This window comes from Condylura cristata, unplaced genomic scaffold (assembly GCF_000260355.1).
Source record: "Condylura cristata isolate star-nosed mole 26May11 unplaced genomic scaffold, ConCri1.0 scaffold00001, whole genome shotgun sequence".
Lineage (NCBI taxonomy): Eukaryota > Metazoa > Chordata > Mammalia > Eulipotyphla > Talpidae > Condylura > Condylura cristata.
Window position 1 is genome coordinate 43,260,180 of NW_004567102.1, and position 20,108 is coordinate 43,280,287.

Here is a 20,108-nt window from a genome sequence, read left to right on the forward strand (position 1 = left end):
CCTGAGTAAGACTGACTTCCTGACACTTACAACTGTGCCTACCAGATAGTTGGTGTTCAGTAAACACTGCTAATAAATGAAGAGTCTCCAGTTGCCCATTCAAACCTCATTTCCCACTCACTCTGTGAATTCTTTTTCTTCCTTTATTCTTGGAATTACCTCTGGTCCCTTGACAAAGCCAACTCCCACCCATGTTCTGTTGCCCCATTTCTTTGTGACAATAGCCCTTTTAGTTTTCCATGGTATCCCTTCATTTACACCTCTGCCCATAACCACCCCACCCTCCTTCTGGATAGAGAGATGATTTTTTTGCTCAGCACTGCATCCTTATATTCAGGTTAAGAGCCTGGCCTATATTATATACATTGACTGAAAAGCTACTAAGTATTAATCTTTTAAATTCTGTTATCACATTCATAATACATGTCTTTTTTTAGTCCTCTTCACGAAACCCTTAAAAGAAGTTTATTGCACCATATTGATTTTATAGTTCTTTATTGAAATAGATAACACTATCTTGTCTACTAGCAAGCTACAGAGGTTAACCTAGTAATATACAGGGAATAGATGAAATCAAGTACCTGGTAGGATTTGATCATCAAGGCATTTTTCAGACTTCTGAATAATGAGCCACAGTTGATATAGTCAAAACGGGTTTGTCCCCCCCCCAAAATTTGTGTGTTAAAAAGCTATGACCCGGCCCTCCCTGGTGGCGCAGCGGGTTAAAGCACAGCACTGAGAATCTGAAGCCACTTCCTCATGAGTTCGATTCCTGCCTGCAGCCTGCCCCGGAGGAGACCACATGGCGAGCCAGACCTCTCCTGGCCCGCCCGCTGCTTCCCTCAGCAGTGTACTTCGTAGATCTGCCTATTCTGCTCCCCACTCTGTCTCTGGTGAAGCCTCTCACCGCCCCTGAGCCTCTGGCCTGTACCCCAATTCTGTATGCACAAATAAATAAATAAATCTTAAAAAAAAAAAAAAAAAGCTATGACCCAATGTATCAGGTGGTAGAGCCTTTGGGAAATGATTAATCAAAGAATAAAACATTCATGAATGGCATTCGTGCCTTTATGAAAAAGGCCAGAGGAAGCTCCCTAGCCCCACTGCCAGGAGAATATGCAGCTAGAAGTCTGAAGGCTACCACCTGGAGGAGGCCCCTAACTAACTCACATGGCACCCTGAGTTCCATCCTCCAGAAATGAGAAATAAATCTCCGTGTATAATCCAACTAATTTTGTTCTAACTGCCCAAACTGACCTAACAAGCATACAGAAACACAATTATATTTCAATCCAAGTCTGGAAATTATGTGAATGGAGACATCAGATTTATAAAAACTAGATGAATATGAATTGAAGATTAAAGCCAGAACTGTAATAACTCTTAGTGATTATAAATGGGAAACTAGAAAATCAGAACACGGTTGAGAGAAGTTGGGAAAGTATTTTGTAGGCTGTTCACCTGTCTCTCCATTTTCACTCACAGCGCTTCATAAACTCCTGGACCTCAGCTGCTGGTCTACATCTCAACCCACAGAACCCACAGCAGTTCTGCTCCTCCAACCACTCCTCAACTCACACTTCTCACCATACTGTAGGTAGTTGGATCTGCTTTCTACGGCTGCCCAGGGTGGCTCCTTAAACCAATCAAGCCAGAAGATCAAACCCCAGAAACCCTAAGAGATGAATTTTTGCCTGAAAAATGAAATAGAAAGGCTGTCTCTGTCCCTTGCATCCCTGATTCACCACTACGTGCATGAAGAGCTCTTTCAAGCCTGTGCAGAAGACATCTGGTTGTGGCCAGATCAGTAACACACCAACCACCTTGATTTAGCTTTTCTTTGCTCCAGCCTCACTTTGGCTGCCTAAGGATCGAACTTCCTAATACAACCTTCCTTCCATTGTGTTCGCTCTGCCTCAGACTATGGTTTCCAAGAAAACTCTGCTAATAAACACAAAGGAATTGAAAAGGAGACAATCTAATGATTAGTATTCAGTACTCATTAGATACCGTAGTAGTATCTAGTGATACTACAACTAACCTATTATTACTGCTGCTGTTATTACTACTACTATATCTTAACTACAATTATTGACCTCTCCATCCAATTACTTCAGCCCAAAACGTGGATAGATAGGTAGATAGACAGACAGATAGACGGATGGATAGACAAAGACAGATAGATAACTAGATAGAAAATGGACAGAGCTCAACTGGAGGATAAAATGTGTGTGTACATATTTTTTTTTTTTTTTGAGTGCCCCATGGAAGTATTTTCCACTCAATTCATCTCCTTTCCTTTTGGTCTCCTCCTCATGGTGGAGAAACCATTCTGTGAGACCACATCCTTGCAGATTTTTCTAAGAGTGACTAAAAGTCAGTATCTGACCACTCAGGTATTCCTACTGATCAACAGCAACCTTCTGAATTTATGCCAGCTTCAGAAATGACAATTTGCATCTCACTAAACTTCTTTGTGCCTATTTCTCTCACCTTATTTATCACATAGCAGTGTTGCCTCTTGCCCCATCACTGCCTGTATTAATAATAACAAACAAGGACAGCTGATTACTTACTTTATATATCAAATATTTACCTAGTGCTTTTATATTAGCCAGATGCTATTAATTACATCCCAAATGTTAATATAATTAACAACTGTACAAGGTAAGCATCATAATTATCCTCATTTACAGGTGGGGAAGTTGCACGACAAAGAAATTAGGTAACTTGCCCAAGGTCACAAATCTAATAAGTAGCAGAGCTAGGATTAGTACCTAGGCAACCGGGCTCTAGTTTGTGAATCATCATTTAAGGGAGGGGAAAAAAAGATTCATTCCAGAATAAGACAAAATTTAAAATGTATAATTATAGTTGCCATTTCTTAAATACTCAGCATGTATCAGACCTCTATTGCTAATCCTGACAAACCACCCAAAAGACAGACATTATTTACCCCATTCTGAAGCCACATAAATGGAGGTTCAGAGCATGGCAGGTCTGCAGGCACACAGCTGGTGAAAGAGCAGGAACTGGAACCCAGGGCAGTTTGGCTCCAAATTTCCTCCTCTTTCCAAAATGCTTTGCATCCTCTCTCATAATCTTAGGACAGAAAAAGGGACTTTTATTCCAATTTGCTAAGTTAAAAGTGCTGTCTCTGAATTTGGCCCACACCCTTGGTCTAACACCTTGAGAATTTTATTTTTAGATGAGCCTTCCCCAAAGGCTTCAATTTTTCTTCAGAACGTCATTCCCTAAGGGCCACAGGCAGCAGAACAGACATTATGTTTTAAGCAAAGTTGATGAACTGACCAAAAAAAAAAAATAAAATAAAAAAATAAGGTAGGGCAGTGAGAGACTAAAACAAGGACACTCCCAGGAGCAAAATGATACTTCTGCAATTAAAAGAAGCAAAGTGTGTTCAACAACCATATGGAAAATTCCACTATTCCTCATCCTCACGCATGATTTTCATAATGTTGACTGAAAATTAAGCCTGAAATCTAAATACTTGGTTAGTGTTACCTAAGAGAACAGAGAACATTTTAGATTTTTATGTGCATGCTGTAGTCAATCTAAACACTTTCAAGATGCAACTGATAAGGTTGCTCTTCAACACTGATATGATACTTCGAGGAAAGACATTAACCTAAACTTAAGAACTTAAGACATATAATTACCCTTTTATAACTGTGGAGCTTTATGGAACAGATACTTAACCCCAACAAATGTGGTATATCACAAAGGAACATTTGGTCCTAAAGTCATCATTTGGTTGAGTGTGAGAAAATAGTAACTCAAAAATGGAATGCCTTAGATTGAAGGGCAGATTTATAAGTGAATATAAATCAGTAACTAAACAAACTTTCCATGGTGATAGTCACAGAACAGGACATGACACAGAAAACAATCTTCACATCTGTATTATTTTTTCATGCGTTCTTGCTTTGTATTAACATGGGGTACACTATGTCCCAGATACTAAGAGACAAACACGTCTTGAAATGGTGTGAAGGTCAATGGAAAATCAATTGTTTTAAGTCCTGGAAGGTAATAACCCTTTATCTTCAGATGTATGAATTCTTATAAATACAGGCGATGTTCTTTAAAAATTATAGATATTAAAAGATAAAGCATAAGTAAATGATACACAAGACTAACCACTATTGGAAACAGTGATATATGGTAAATGAAATGGTCAGGCTTTTGTGCCACGGGCCTCTGTGGCTATCACCTGCAGCGATGAATGCAGGAGGCGCTTGAGAGAGTAGGCACAAGGTACACAGGGCTGATGGTGGACACCTGGAGTATGGTGTGGGCATGTGTGAGTGAGTCTAGAACTGAGTCTAGAATTGAGGCTATAAGGACAGGGTCACACAGGGATGTGTGTGGCAAAGGACGGCTGCAGTGCAAAGCGGCAGGGTATGGCTAAATGAGGAGGACTAGCCATGGCTGCGAGAGGAAGCCCAGAGGAGTGTACAGAGATTCACAGGAGCCCAAATTTCTGTCTCCCTGATGGTTGTTGCCCCTGCATATTGTTAAAAAACCTATGGGGGGACCCTCCTTGGTGGCGCAGCGGGTTAAAGCACAGCACAGAGAAACTTAAGCCACTTCTGTATGAGTTTGATCCCTGCCAGCCCCGGAGGTGACCACATGGCGTGGCAGACTTCTCCTGACCCGCCCGCTTATCCCCTCAGCAGTGTACTTCGTCGATCTGCCTGTTCTGCTCCCCACTGTCTCTGGTGAATCCTCTCACCCTCAGCATCTCTGGCCTGTACCCCAATTCTGTACAAATAAATAAATAAATCTTAGAAGAAAAACAAACAAACAAAAAACCTATGGGGATGACGCCAAGGGCTTCAAGTTTCTTTTTTTCTTTTTTTTTTTTTTAGATTGATTTATTTATTCATACAGAACTGGGGTACAGGCCAGAGATGCGGAGGGTGAGAGGATTCACCACACACAGAGCGGGGAGCAGAACAGGCAGATCGACAAGTACACTGCTGAGGGGAGCAGCGGGCGGGTCAGGAGAGGTCTGCCACACCATGTGGTCACCTCCGGGGCAGGCGGGAATCGAACTCATGAGGAAGTGGCTTTAGTTTCTCAGTGCAGTGCTTTAACCCGCTGCGCCACCAGGGAGGGCCCTCAAGTTTCTTTTTTTAAGCTGCCTGAATGAAACTACACGGCCTGGGATGGTTGCCAAGTAAGTGGCCAAGCTCACAAACTAAAAAATAAAAATTAAAAGAAAAATACAATGTAATATTTTGCACAACACATTTTCAAAGATTTAACAAAGATGAAAATAATTCTGGTAAACTAAATACTCCACCATTGGAAATGCAACCATGCCCATGATGCAGCATGTTATAGCAACAGCATTGAAATCATTTGAAGGGACTTTCTTTACTGGAAAGACAAGATTGTAGCAGACCAATATTCCCACCAAAACAACTCCTAACATTGGATAATTCTCTAAAACTTCTTTGAAGGCTTAAGATGTACCAAAGTAGGAAGGACTTGAGAAACAAAGAAAAGAAAAAAGTATGAAAAGGTGAGGCTGCTCTGTATTCAGATTTGCTCTCCCACTCCAAGTATGAGACAATTCTAAATGTCAGTTCAAAAGTTTTCTCAAAGCAGCTGAGAGCTGAGAGCCTTCAGAGGCAAATGAAAGACTTTTAAAAGCAGCTGAGAAGTTTAAACTTGTGTGAGTAAGGCAGCTTGAGGGCTGAGAAGCTGAACAGTGTCTATCAGTCTCAAGGGACAGGAAGCAGGAATTCAGAGCTCACAGGAGGGCTGGGGAATCAACATCTGAAGTGCATCACTTGCAGTGTATGCATGGGCAGGGAACAGAAGAGGTTTCAGAACAACCAAAAACCAGCCAATCAGCTCAAGTCTAAGTTTCTCAATCTTAAGTAATGTTCCAAGGTTTAAATATTTTTTTTAATTAAGTAATACTGGTTTAATAGGCTCTGGGTATACATTATTATAAACTGACAACATTTATATCACATTAAGTTACTACCAAAAGTCCAATTCCATCCTTCCCATATATTTGTATGGTCAAATATATTTTAAGAAATAAATAGGACAATAAAAGCACTCCTTATAAAGATAGGAAAGATTAGCAAATTGAAATAAGGTATCACTATGACAACAAAAAGGTATGAGAAAAGAAGACATTTACAATCATATAACTGACAAAGGACTCATACCCTAAAATAAATGTGTGTGTCACACAAATGTGTATAAGTTAATACACACATTTGTTCTAAAACACAGCAAACCCACTCCTGAATATAGAATGAATAGAAATGCTCCAAAAATTATGCACCTAAAGTCAAATACAAATGTGTTCTTAGCAGCACTATTTGAAACAGCCAAATATTAAAACAGCAAAAATGTCGTCAATAGAATCGTCAAATAAATTCCTATGGTGAAATATTATACAGTCATGAAAATGAGCAAACTTCTGCAACGTGCCATATGGGTGAATATCACAAATATAGTACTAAGCAAAAGACAGGTGTACAAAAATCTATATATCGCATTATTCCATTTATATAAAATTCAAAAGGAGACCAGATTAAATCACAGTGTTAGTAATTACTGGCTACTTTTGCAAAAAAAAAAAAAGTAATAACTGGGAAGCAGCTTCTGGAATGTTTTGAGGAGGAAGTTCAATCTGGAATGCTGGTAACATTCCTCTTAAACTGTGTCATGATTATACACATATATTCATTTGTTTAAACTTCACTGACCCATATTCTTAGGATTTGTCCATCTTCCTGTTTGCATGTAACACTTCAAAAACACTTTACTAAAGACTAATATAATGAAAGTTTCTACAACTTTTACTTCCCAGGATCCATCCTCAGGAAATATCTTAAAATAAGCTTTAAAAATTCTAGTTAAGGGCCCTCCCTGGTGGCGCAGCAGGTTAAAGCACAGCACTGAGAATCTAAAGCCACTTCCGCATGAGTTCGATTCCCGCCTGCCCCGGAGGTGACCACATGGCGTGGCAGACCTCTCCTGGCCCGCCCGCTGCTCCCCTCAGCAGTGTACTTCGTCCATCTGCCTGTTCTGTTCTCCACTCTGTCTCTGGTGGAGCCTCTCACCGCCCCCGAGCCTCTGGCCTGTACCCCAGTTCTGTTTGCACAAATAAATAAATCTTTTAAAAAAAAAATTCTAGTTAAATAATATGATATATTTAAAATATTTTATAGATATGACACCAAAAGAACAGTTTATAAAAAAATTGATATATCTCATAAAAATTAAAATTTTTTGCACTTTCATAAGATATCATTAATGAAAGTTCAAGCAACAAATTGTATTTACAAAACACGTATTTAATAAAAAAAAAATCTGAGCCAGAATTTATAAAGAGCATTTATAACTTAATAATATTCAACACATCAAAAATGGACAAAACATATAAAAAGACATTTCAAAAAATAAGACATATAAATGTTTCACATGTTCAAGATCACAGTCATTAGAGAAATGCACATTAAAATTATCATGAGATATTTCACATCCAATAGGTTGTCCTTAAGAAATATGATACAGAGCCCTCCCTGGTGATGCAGCGGGTTAAAGTACTGCACTAAGAAGCTTAAGCCACTACCGTATGAGTTCGATCCCGGCCTGCCCCGGAGGTGATCCACATGGCGTGGCAGACCTCTCCTGACCCGCCCACTGCTCCCCTCAGCAGTGTACCTCATTGATCTGCCTGTTCTGCTCCCCACTCTGTCTCTGGTGAATCCCCTCACCCTCAGCATCTCTGGCCTGTACCCCAGTTCTGTATGAATAAATAAAAAAAAATATGATAGAGTGCTCACTTCGGCAGCATATATACTGCAAAAAGAAGAAGAAGAAATACAACAAAAAATAGCAAATGTTGGGAAGGATACAGAGAAATAGGAACCCTCATACATTATGGTACTAATGGAAAATGGTGACACCAAACTGGAAAACAGTTTGGTAGTTTCTTGGAAAGTTACATATAATATTCCCCTACAACTCAGCAATTTAATGCCTAGATACCTAACCAAGAGAAATGAAAATGTACATATACATAAAGACTTCAACAAAAAGTGTTTATAGCAGAATTACTCATAATAGGACAAAACAACCTAAATGTCCATTAACTGATGAATGATAGACAAAATGAGTTCTAGTCCTAAAGTGGGAAACTGTTCAGCAACAGAATGGAATAAAGTACTGATACATGTATATCACAAAGGTACTTCAAAAATATTATGGCAAGGAAATCAGCTACAAGAAACCACTTTTTACATAATTCCACATACATGCTATGTTGAGAAAAGTCAACTGTATAGAGACAGAAAGTAGATTAGAGGTTGCCTGGAACTATAAATGGGAGGGATGATCAACTAAAAATGAGAATGAGGGAATTCACTGTGGGTGTTCTAGGGTAATCTCAATGTGAAATGGGTTGGCCTGACTGTGACCAATGCTGAGCCCTCACCAGCACACTTAAAAGAAATTTACAATGAGATTTAACTCTAGGCAAACATAAAAAGGTTAATAAAGGTTTTATTTACAAAAAGGGGAAATGAAAAAAGGAGAAAGAGAGAGAGAAATTGGTGAATGTGTCCTACAAGTTCTGAGCTGGGACCCCAATAACATGCTGAAAACCAGTCATAACCCAATGGACCTTTGGGCCCCCATGTCTGGTTATATACCAGGCCTGGCTGTTTAACTCCATCTTCAGTTCCCAGCAATCCTCCCTTCAGTGGTGATGACCCTGTGGAATTTGCTGTCCTTGGTGTCTTGGATCTCATTGCCTGGGTAGGGGTGGAGTCCATGAAACCTGTGTTTATAGTTTGTTCAGGACATCATTTCCCCCTAACAAAGGGAGACAATATTCTAAAACCAACTACAGTAATGATTTTGTGCCATTTGAACTGTACAATTGAAAGGTTGGATTTCATGATATATTAAATATACCTCACTAAAGCTGTTAAAAAAAAACTTCACTGATGTGGTAATAGGAAAACAGAAGCAACTTAACATTTCACATTAAGAAACAGATTGAGTCAATTATGTGATTTATGTAATAGTTGATTATATAACCATTAAAACTGTTTTAAAGAGTACTTAAAAATACAAGAAATGACATTAAATATTCTGAGAATATATTATGAAAGTATGTTGAGTGGAGAAAACATACTACAAAGCTATGTATAAAGTATACTTTTGCTGCTGCTGTTTTTTTTTAATTTAAAGGGGATAGAAAGAAAATATCAAAGTATTAAGATATGTCCCTGACTAGTAAGATTATTAGCGATTTTCCCCCTTACTTTCTCCCCTTACATATTAAATGATACTATGAAAAAAATACTCGAACATTCTCGAACATTTTATATATTTTAAATACACATTAGCCTTTCCTTTCAATAATCATAAGGTTTAGTTCTTTAAAAAAGACTTTATTCCTTAGGAAAGACAACAAGGAAACAAAAGGGGCATTCTTCTATTTATTCCATCATGCTTGTTGTCTGTGGGTACAACATAATAAGAATACTTACCAATTTGAAAACTGGTGACAAAAGGAATTTCTCAAATGTATCTTTTCCTTTGGTCAAGTGTATTAATTATTATGCAAGAAATGTACTCTCACTAGAAAAAGGCATAATAGACATATCAGTAGAATAGAAGTTTGCTATCTCCCAAAGCACAAAATTTAAATATAGTAGTTTTTCTAGTCACTACTTTCAAAAGTACCCCACATTTCCTCCTAAGTTTTTACTGACTAATGTAAAATACAGTGCCTTCCCTTTTCGTATTTATTTTTTCATCATCTTTCTGAGGTGATAACACCACAAACATTCCCTAAGAATCAATGCAATTTTAAACAAAAACAAGAAAGAAAAGAAAAACCCCTGCTTATTTCTGCTTATATTGATAAATTCCACAAAAGTTTTCAGTTTTGTTTGCATTTTAATCCACTTTAGAGCCATATGAATTTCAGGGTACAGTTTAGTTTGCCATTCTACTTTTTAAACCTGTTTTCTTCTGCAACCTATTTTATCCTCTTATATGGATATTTATGTCACAATTAGACACTTACATTTTTCTTTAATGGACACAAAGTTAGCACAATGAAAGTTCTCAGGCCTTAAAATAAGTCTGTCCAATCAAAACTAAATGTTTTCACCATCATACATCATATTCCTACTAAAAATGTAAGTAATCTCTTCTCCATTGTTTCTTGCTACAGAAGACCTTGGCAATGTGCTCGGGATGAAATGAGAAGGCAGTCAGGGCCACACCGGCTTTCTACTAACCACTTCCATCTTTTTCCTCTAGATCCCCACTGTGTCCATCTTAGCTGTGGTCAGAATATGATTGCCACTAATAAAGCGTGTGAGACTGGGATAAATTAAATCGTTCTGTTCCTTCTCAGAAAAAAAAAAAATGTGATCATAGTGCAAAGTAAAGTAACAGCAAATGCACAGTACTAGCATATATAGTCAGTGTTCACAAATATGAGATAGCAGTTCTACTTGGGCCAGAATAGAAAGTCATGTCCTCCACAACACCAACACTTCAAAGTGACACTAAGGATCCCACACAATCACCCTTGCAGAAGATTTTTTTCATATCTCATGCCAAACTGAATTTAAGCCTGTTTCTTCCTTTACGTTTCTGTGCTGTGAGTTTGATATGGTATTTTGTTTCTCTTGCTCTGACTTTCTCCCTCTAACGCCCACTTTCTTTATTTCAGATGGGTGAATTTCAGTAGCTTCTTTACAGAAAAAAAGAGATGCAGCTTCTCTTGCTCTTTCATTGCTTCACACATGTGGAAGTCTCTGTATTCTTTCTTAGACCTTGCAGAAATTGACCACCAAAGGTGTGGCAGACCTCTCCTGACCCTCCTGTTGCTCCCCTTAGCAGTGTATTCCGTCAATCTGCCTGTCTGCTCCCCACTCTATCTCTGGAGAATTCTCTCACTGCCCCTGCCCCTCTGGCTTGTACCCCAGATCTGTATGTATAAATGAACAAATCTTTCTTTTTTTAAAAAAAAAAAAAAAGAAAAAAGAAAATCACTACTATAATGGTGTCCAATTGATTCCTATCTCTTGACATAACTGTGTTATATTTTACTTGTTTTTCATAAGGATACTTTTTGATGATGTGCGTGCCTCTGAGAGCTCAAACAAATCAACTCAACAGAAATATCATCCATGTGTCAGGCTCTGTCCTAATTGCCCAAGACTCATATGACATGCTATCTGTCTCTGAAACCAAAGTTGGGACACATAGACTTACACCAGGGTCTCCTCTCTCTGTCTATACCTCTGGACAGTGTCACTGCTTGGCATGGTGGAAACACCATCTCTGGGTATAAAATAATGTGTAAGACTACCTTGCTATTCTACCCCACTGGCTTCAATGGAAAAAGTTTTCTCATTTGGTGTAATAGAAATTTTACCAGAGACCTCAAAAAGTCTTTTAGTTATAGCTAGAATAGTCAACCATAATTTTAAAAAAGAAAAAAAAAAAAGAATGTTAAAATCTCTGGTCCGTATGTATGTAAATATAATTCACTACCTAGTACACTCCAACAATGAACATAAGGGAAAATACAGAATTGCTGATTTTTTATGAGTGGGATGTTAGCAAAAACACAGGAGAAACAGCACAAAATTAAAGATCATTTTGCTCTTAGTATGTCTTTTCAAAACAGGATTGCTGAAGAGCAGCCTTGACTCATCCTCAGAAATAATGTTAAATCTGTCTTGACCTTAATTCACTGCCATGATCAAAATAATTCTGGTTAACTTGGGAAGTGTATGAAAAATCTAAAGGTCATACTTAAAATACTTAGAGCTCAAAAAAATCTATGAAGACTTTCATTTTAGCATTCAAAGTGGCCACCCAAAAAAGATAAAGGAAATGTCAATAATCATCATGAGCGCAGTGAAATGACCTTCCCTTGCATACTTGCTGGGATACTGTCTCCCAATCAGGCCATTTATGTAGCTTATTAAATCTTCAACAAGCTCTTTCACCTTGACTTATCACTTCTTTAAATTCATTTCCTTTCTTCCTTCAACAAACATTTGGTGCTCTCAGCCAGCTAGCTTCTGACTAAACCAGGAAGACAATGAAGAAAGAACATATATATCTCCTGATTTTAGATAGCTCCCAGGTATATGGCCGATTTTATGTGTCATCTTGACTGAGACACAGGGTGTCAGCTTTAACATCATTTCTGGGTGTGTCTGGATGAGAATAGGTTTTGAATTGATCAGCTGAGTTAGTTACCCTCTCCAAGTGCCTTCTCTTGGATGATCACTCAATCCTTTTAGGGTCTTAACAGAACAGAAAGATCAAGGAACGTGGAATTCAAAAACTCTGACTGAGCTGAGACATCATTATACCCTCAAATCGATACTTTCATTATTGGCTCTCCAGTTCGTAAAACTATACGCTCTGCTTTCCTGGGTTTCCAGCTTTAAGAGGGCAGGTGGTGAGACTTCCCAGCCTCCATAATTGTTTATGATTCAATTTATTGTAGTAAATCATCTATACATATCTCTTATTGGTTCTATTTCTCTCAGAAACACTGAAACATCAAATACACCCTAACCACTGGATTACACCTTGTTTGTGCCATGAAAAAAATTTAGATGCCAAGATCAGAAAATAGAAAAAAAAACTTAACTCCTCCTTTTCTTGCAACATGTTCAAAACTTGATGCTCTATGATCATAACCACTAAAATGAATTGAAACTACTAGGCTGATAACAAGTAAGTTTTGACTTTGAATTTATACTTCATTTTGTATTAGGGTTTACTTGTTGGTGGTGAAGGGATAGCAATAAGTTGATCATAATGAGTAAGAGGTAAAATAATAGTCATAAACATAATTTTGCAAGAGTAAATTACAAGAATAAATACAATTTTACAAAATATATGTGATACTGAAAAAGTCTTCTAAAACGAAATTGTTGGCAAATTGTAGACTAAGAAAATATTTCTTGACATAAGACTAGCTCAAGGACTCTTTACTAAATCCTGCCATAAAGCAGAATTCATTCATTCCTCTAAGTCAAATTTATTTTCACTTCTATTATTTCTAAATTTTAATTTTAATTTTCAATCAAGTCTGCTCTTCATTCAGCAATGGGGAAGGAATACTTTCAGTGAAAAGTTTACAAAATTGTCATTCTAAATTCATAGTACTAAATAGTATTTTTATAGATAGTCTCCATAGCCCCCCCCAAAAAAAAACTTTAAGAAAATCTGCAATGTTCATTTTGAACCTTTAGAAATAAAAACAAAATCAAGGGGATAAAGTGGTTGTAATCTAAATAGTAAAGAACAATTTCTCACTATGGATCATAAAATCACAGGGAGAAAGGGTTTAGGTTGAGGTTGTGGTTGTTTAATGGGTTTAGGTTGAGGTTGTGGTGTGTTTAATATGAGGTTCCCCATTGATTATGTAACAATGATGTTATCATTCAGTGAGAAATATGCTGCTAGTCCTCTGCTCAAAGATTAATGCATCAGAAAAAGCCTTGCAAAGTTCAAAAGTGCTGATGTAACTACCACACAACTGGCAAGACCAAGGACCTAAAGGGAATTCACTTTGCAAAGCACTCTGGGTCCATGTCAACTGTATATGCAATAATCAGAATAAAAATTCCTGATTTCCTCTCAAACATAAAAATATGGAAACATACTAAATATTGCCATAATTATGTGGAGTTTCTCCAATTTTATTATGTTTACTCATTCTCACATCTCACTTGATCTCTGTGAGTGATACCAAGTGGCATCTACATGTACCTGCCTCTGTATGTCCTCAATACACATTCAATAATGGCAAGACCACTGCATTAAAATGGCCCTCATATACAGTATACCTATGGTTATGAAATAAATGTGAACATTTCTTATAGACAAACTGTTTATTATACTACAATTGAGTAGAATATGCAGAATTTAACATAGATTCTGGGAGGGACAGTATTCAGTGAACTGTTCCCAGTCAAAGTTCAAATAAAAGAAAAAGTTACTTCCTATAAGGGTCAAAAACTAAATGGATATCTCATATAATATGGCTTTGATGTGAATGTTCTCACTCTATCCACTAAGAAATAATTATCAGAGAGATCTTTTCCTGGAACTTTATTCCAACTTAGAATCTAGAGCTCAGCAAAGACTTACTAGAAAGAGATTCTAGAGTGTGAACTTCAAGATGGTTTCTATTTTGGTGCTGCTTTATGCAAGATGAGGAAATTTAGCAGGACAAAAAGATAAATTTTAAATTCAGGGTGCAAAATAAAAAAATACTTCATAAAAAGAACATAGCAAACAATAAAAGAAGAATTTTATAACATAATTATCACTGAAGTATGGAAAAATTATCCAAAGGTAACCAAGTTGATTATTTTATATATCCTTTTTTGTTCTTGGCTTCATTTTATCACTGTGCTAAATCTGTATTGCTAATGCACAGTAACCAAGTTCTGAGAGATATAAATGCTAAGGTTCTTATTAAACTCTATTTCAACTGTTCATCAAAACCATAGCTGCACACACATATCTACATCATGAAGACTTAAAAGAGAAAAAAGAGTATGTCATATGAAAAAAGGGTAAGACAAAACATTCTTAATGAAAATGTTTACCAAGATGTAACCATCTGAAATTAAGCACAGCAAAATTATTCCTTTCAAAAGTTAACTCCCCAGAAGAAACCTGCAGCTTGCCATCTTTAACTTGCTTATGAGAATATAAATAAGGACACAGACCATAGGTACCTTTTTAACTTTCCTACTGGAATGCCAGTTGCATTCTTGTCACACATTCTACATTAGTGTTTGACTGATCTCTTTTATGTATAAGGACCGGACAGCTTTGAGACTCCCATGAGTATAGGGCCTGCCATTTGTCCAGGGGGCCACAATTAAGGATATATTTGACCCTCATCTGGGATGAGCCACTTTTCAATTCTGTTCAAATTCAGCCACCTTGTGTTGTGTTTTTGCAAGAATTTTATTTATTTTTAAATATAAGGACTGGGGTATAGGTCAGCGGTACTGGAGGTGAGAGGATTCACCAGAAACAGAGCGGGGAGCAGGACAGGTAGATCTACTGAAATACACTGCTGAGGGGAGCAAATAGTGGGCTATTTAACTCTTGTCTCCAAATGTAATCACATAGGATGTTATGGTTGGAGAGGAGGTTCAATTCAATCCATAACAGAAGCCAAGAAAACAGTCTATTTCATATACAGCCTAGAATTGAAAAAAAAAAAAGCAAAAAATGATCAAAAAAATTATTTTGTTAGTAGTATACCTCTCTTTTGTGAGGTAATGCAGCAATGCCTGCACCAGCCCCTTTCCACTCCAAATCTTTCGATCTGTACCTGCCCAGGACCTTCTTGATCAAAAACCTGCAGCAGACACCTCCCCCAACCTTCAGCCAGGCACTGTGCCAAACACCCCACACAGATGTTAACTGATAATTCAGTAAGTTTCAGTTAAAACCCTTATTCTAATCCAAACCTCAGGGATCTTTTAAATGTCTGCAAATGCTCTTTCTCAAAAATTACTGATGCATTTGCCTTTTTTTTTTTTTAAAGGAGGAAGTGATGGCCTCTCCGTTTGAAAAGTAATACCTAAAATAAAGAATCAAACCCCTCTGCATCACCCCCCCAAAGCAGATACTTTAGAAGTAATAATCCTAACAGGCTCAATTTAGATTAAAAACATCCCAGTTAGATGTACCTGGCATATATGTTAATATTGATTCTTAGATAATTTTCAGTTGAAATCTTCATGTGTCATTGTAATGATAAGCTTTACATTGCTTTCTGAGGTTTTAACCATAACTTCTTAGTCAACTTCTGTCAACTGAACAGAAGACCAATCTATCATTTAGGCATTTGAAAATCACTGGTGTCAATTATTTTTATTAATTTTAATAGGTGACTGCTAGATTACCTTCCTAATTGCAAATATATTCTCTTTTGCCCAAGACCTGACAATGCTGTTAAAATTCAACTTTCTCAACTCTTCATTACATTTGTAATGAACATGAGTGAGATTTCCAATATATTAAGCTAGAGTTTTAGATTTCGGAATCATCTGTTACACAAATAAAAATAAATCACTTTTACCAATTCTGTTCCTATCTACTGACATAGAGGCTAAAGGGACTTTATCCTATGTGTCAAACTCAAAGTCTGAAACAGCTTGCTGTCAGCTTCAGAAATCATTTTTATAAGCATGGCACACTGCCTCAAGCCAACTAAACACTAAAGCTGTTGGGCTGCCCACACTGCAAATTATTTGGAATGTTCTCCATGTTTTGTGGTTGCAAAAGTACCTATTTTGTGGATCACCCAGTTCATATTCGGACCACATTTGACCTTTATTTTTAAATGTGTTTCATATTTTAGTGTATAGTTAAAAAGCAACAACGCTGAAAAATAATCCAAGTCTAAACAAAGTAATAACTAATCCTTAGTTTCATTAAATATCTAATCAATTTGAATTTTCAATCACATTATATGTGTCATAATTTGTCCTACTAGTTAACCATGCAGAAATCACTAGGCTAGAGAGACACAAGGCAGCGATTATTCTAGAATAGGGATCGTGGTCCAGGATCACAACCTGGTTAGGACCACATCTGACTTAATGAAAAAGTCTCAGGAAGCTGAAATTACAAATGACCAACATCTCCTCTGTTCTGAAAGTCTGCAGTCTAAGGCTCACAGTCAAACATTTAAAATGTTATTTTTCTGAAAGGTGAGAAAAACAACATAAATTCTGTGACTTATTACTGTCTGTTTCAAGTAAGCCCTAAGAACTCATCCTAACTACTTCATATTGTAAAAGAAGGAAAAAATTGCTACATACAACAAAGAACATTTGTAGCAAATATATTTCTAGTAAATGCCAAGCAAACTAAAGCACAAATCAGTCTAAAAATTTTCATTTCATCCCTAATGTTATACACATGCTGAAATGCAGCAGCTTCAGCTGTAACTATGTAAGACATATTCCAAAGTTCTGTGTGTAGTGATAGCAGCATGGAATTACAGGTATTATTTAAGATATTATTTTCCCAAGCATTAATGTGTACCTCTTTCAAATCAAACACTGAGCATTTCACAAACTGGATTACCAAAAAGTAATGGCCTTCGACTTGTCTGTGGTCTACTCTCTAGTACCAAACCTATAGGTACTGCTTTAAGGTCATTTTTGTAGTGTTAAAAAAGGAAGCATTATATTTACAATTGAGATTTTAACTAAGGATTCCTACACTGAAGATAAATTATTGAAGCTTAAGAATTTCTGATTTAATCATCCATTAATGGGCTACTTCATTCATTTTGATAAATATGTAGTTAGGATGATTGGCATATGGTCCCATCATCCAAGCCTGGTAAGAACATGTTGGAAAACAGTATTTTTAACTGATATTGATGAAAATGCTGAAGAGATGACAAGCCCCAGCAGGAACTATTTTTAGCTTCTAATCTTTTAGAACTGCTGTGCTTAATGTATGTTTATTATCAAGCACCTGAACAATTTTGTTGTATACAGTGCATTTATCTGCATTATATATACTTATATATACACCATGTGTATATTCTATATATATATATAAAGACAGACTTTATAATATATGATACAGTTAATTTCAAAAAGAATCATTCACAAATAATCATCTCCAAATAAATCACATACAAAATCTCTAGGAACTCTTATTAATAATTACAATTCTAGGAAATAAGTCACATCTACCTTAGAACCCCCAATTCTTTTGGAATGTGTACTTTCTTGCCTGGAGTCCAACCACCTTAAGGGACAATAGTAATTGCAGTTAGGACTTTGAGTATGTAAGTTTTTATAAACAAATTCTTTGTCTTGAATGTTCAGTTTAGCACAAATCTTCAGAAAATGTCTGAGATATTGTTGTTGTTGTTTTTGAAGTTTTGGTCCTGGCATATTTGACAACAGAGTGACAAAATCTATATCCCAAACAATATGTTCTATTAATGGTTACTTGGTAATAATTTTCTTTCAAAACTTTCCCACTGCAATAAATAAGACACTACAATATTCTGTCCAATCTGGTAGGGCATCTTTCACTCATACAGTTTCATGTAAATCATTTGCCTGAGAATTTAAATACTTCAAGATACTGTTTAAAGCAGCTCCTATGTTCTATATTTATTTTTTCAAAATAACCTGGATGATGTACTCATTTATGTCAGTAAAATTCTGGCTATGCAACACTTCACAAAACATAGGGACTTTTAATCAGCACTTTTGATTTGTAAGTGAAATCAACTGGTACACAATGTGAATGGAGAAGATAAAAAACAGGAGCAGAAAGGTGTGATGTAGACCTGGGGGTGTGAGAAATCTGACTTCCTTCACCCACAGGACCACATGAAAAAAAGAACTTACCCATCTGTGTAATAAATGTACTCATATATCAGGAGTCATCAAGTAATTACATGTATTACGTACCTCACTCACGGGTAAAACCATCTGAAGCAATGTTGGACTGACTACATGAAACGTCTGGTTTTATTTATGATTCTTAGAAATACTACTTCTAAATTAGTTGGAACCGTCTTAGTCTAAGATATCATGAAAACCAAATTCACCAATAAACAAAGATAAAATTAAAATGGTTAGAACTTAATTCTGCCTACTGATAAAATGCATCCTACTATGAGGATGACCTGTATTTTTTTTTGAGTGTGAGATTCCAAATATTTCAGGAAGGACGAGATGATCACGTACAATTTGAGTCATGGGGGGGGGGTAAATTCAGTGAATGTATGGGGGAGGGTATTTCTTTGATGCAGTGCCCTGAGCCTCTGTATATTTCTTTTCTTAAAAAAAAAAGCAAAGCAAAAAAAATGAATGTTTCCCAAAGGGGACGGGCAAGGAGGTCTAAAATCAGGGCGATGCTGAAGTCTTCCAAGGCTGAAAGACACACAGCGCCTCAAGCTTACCCACATGGGAGACAACCTCTCGCAACTGCCGGAGCTCGCCAGCAGCCTTCCAACTTGGGCAAATAGGGTGAATTTCACACCCCCACCCCCCACCCCCAGAGCGACGCGACCACACTGTAAAAGTTGAAGAGGATTCTAGCCCCTTCCTCGCATTCCTGGCACTCAGATCCTCACGCAGAGCCCCCGCGGAAAGATGGGCGTTGGGTGCCGACCTGCAACCGACGGGTTTCCTAGAAGGCCTAACTGCTCCAGCCGGCAGGGGATGGGGGTCAGGGGGTGTCGGGAGACTAGGCCAGGCGGCACCGGGGAAACCGAGTCCCGGCTGGGCCCCCAGCGTGTGGGGCCGGCTGCAGAAATAACTCAAATCCAGCCGCAAATACCTTCCCGAAAACCCCAGCTGCTCCCGCACAACTTCGGTGGAACCTGCCTCCGTCTCCGCCACACACTCCACCCAGCCTCACACCCTTCCCGACGCCGAGGTTCAAAGCGCTCCGGCGCGGGCAGCTACCTGTCCCGGGGGCCCAGGACCCCAAGTCTCACCTCATACAAAGGGTTGCGCGCGGGCGCCCGCAGAAGATCCCAGGGAGCATGGCCCCATCCAGTCCCTCCCGGAACTTTCCTGACATAGCCCTCCTCTCCTCCGCAGCACAAAACCCCGCTCCGAGGCAGAGGACGCGGAGGAACGGGAGGAGGCGGCGGCGGCGGCGGCGGCGGCGGCGGGAGCAGAAGCAGAAAGTGAGGAGCACAGGCGACCAGCGCCGCCGCCTCGCGAGCTGCCGAGGGGTTCCCGCCCCCAGGGTAACCAAAGCTCCCTCTTAAAGGCGCCCGCCGCATTTTCGGAGGGGGGTGCGGGAGGAAGGGGGAGGAGGCAAGTCAAGAAGGAGGGGTAAACATTTAAAGAAAATCTCGTATTTTTTTTTAAAGCAAACTTTTAATTAAAAACAAGTGTCAGTAAGGAAGAACTGAGAATTTGAACTGAATTAAAAATTATCTGGACTATTTTTTATATACAAAGATAAATCAGGACACCAAAGTGGTTTCTTCATTCTCATAGGCAACACTCAAGCTCTTTCTCCACAAGCAT

At 38.0% G+C, this 20,108-nt stretch overlaps 1 protein-coding gene across 1 annotated transcript in view; it reads right to left on the reverse strand.

The window, feature by feature from the left end:
• Window positions 1-19,747, reverse strand: part of GPR63 (G protein-coupled receptor 63) — a 32,435-nt gene extending 12,688 nt beyond the window's left edge. The window contains exon 1 of the mRNA XM_004673711.2: window positions 19,565-19,747. The gene's annotated coding sequence lies outside the window, so the exon portion shown is untranslated. The remainder of the gene's footprint in view (window positions 1-19,564) is intronic.
• Between the last annotated feature and the right edge of the window lie 361 nt (window positions 19,748-20,108).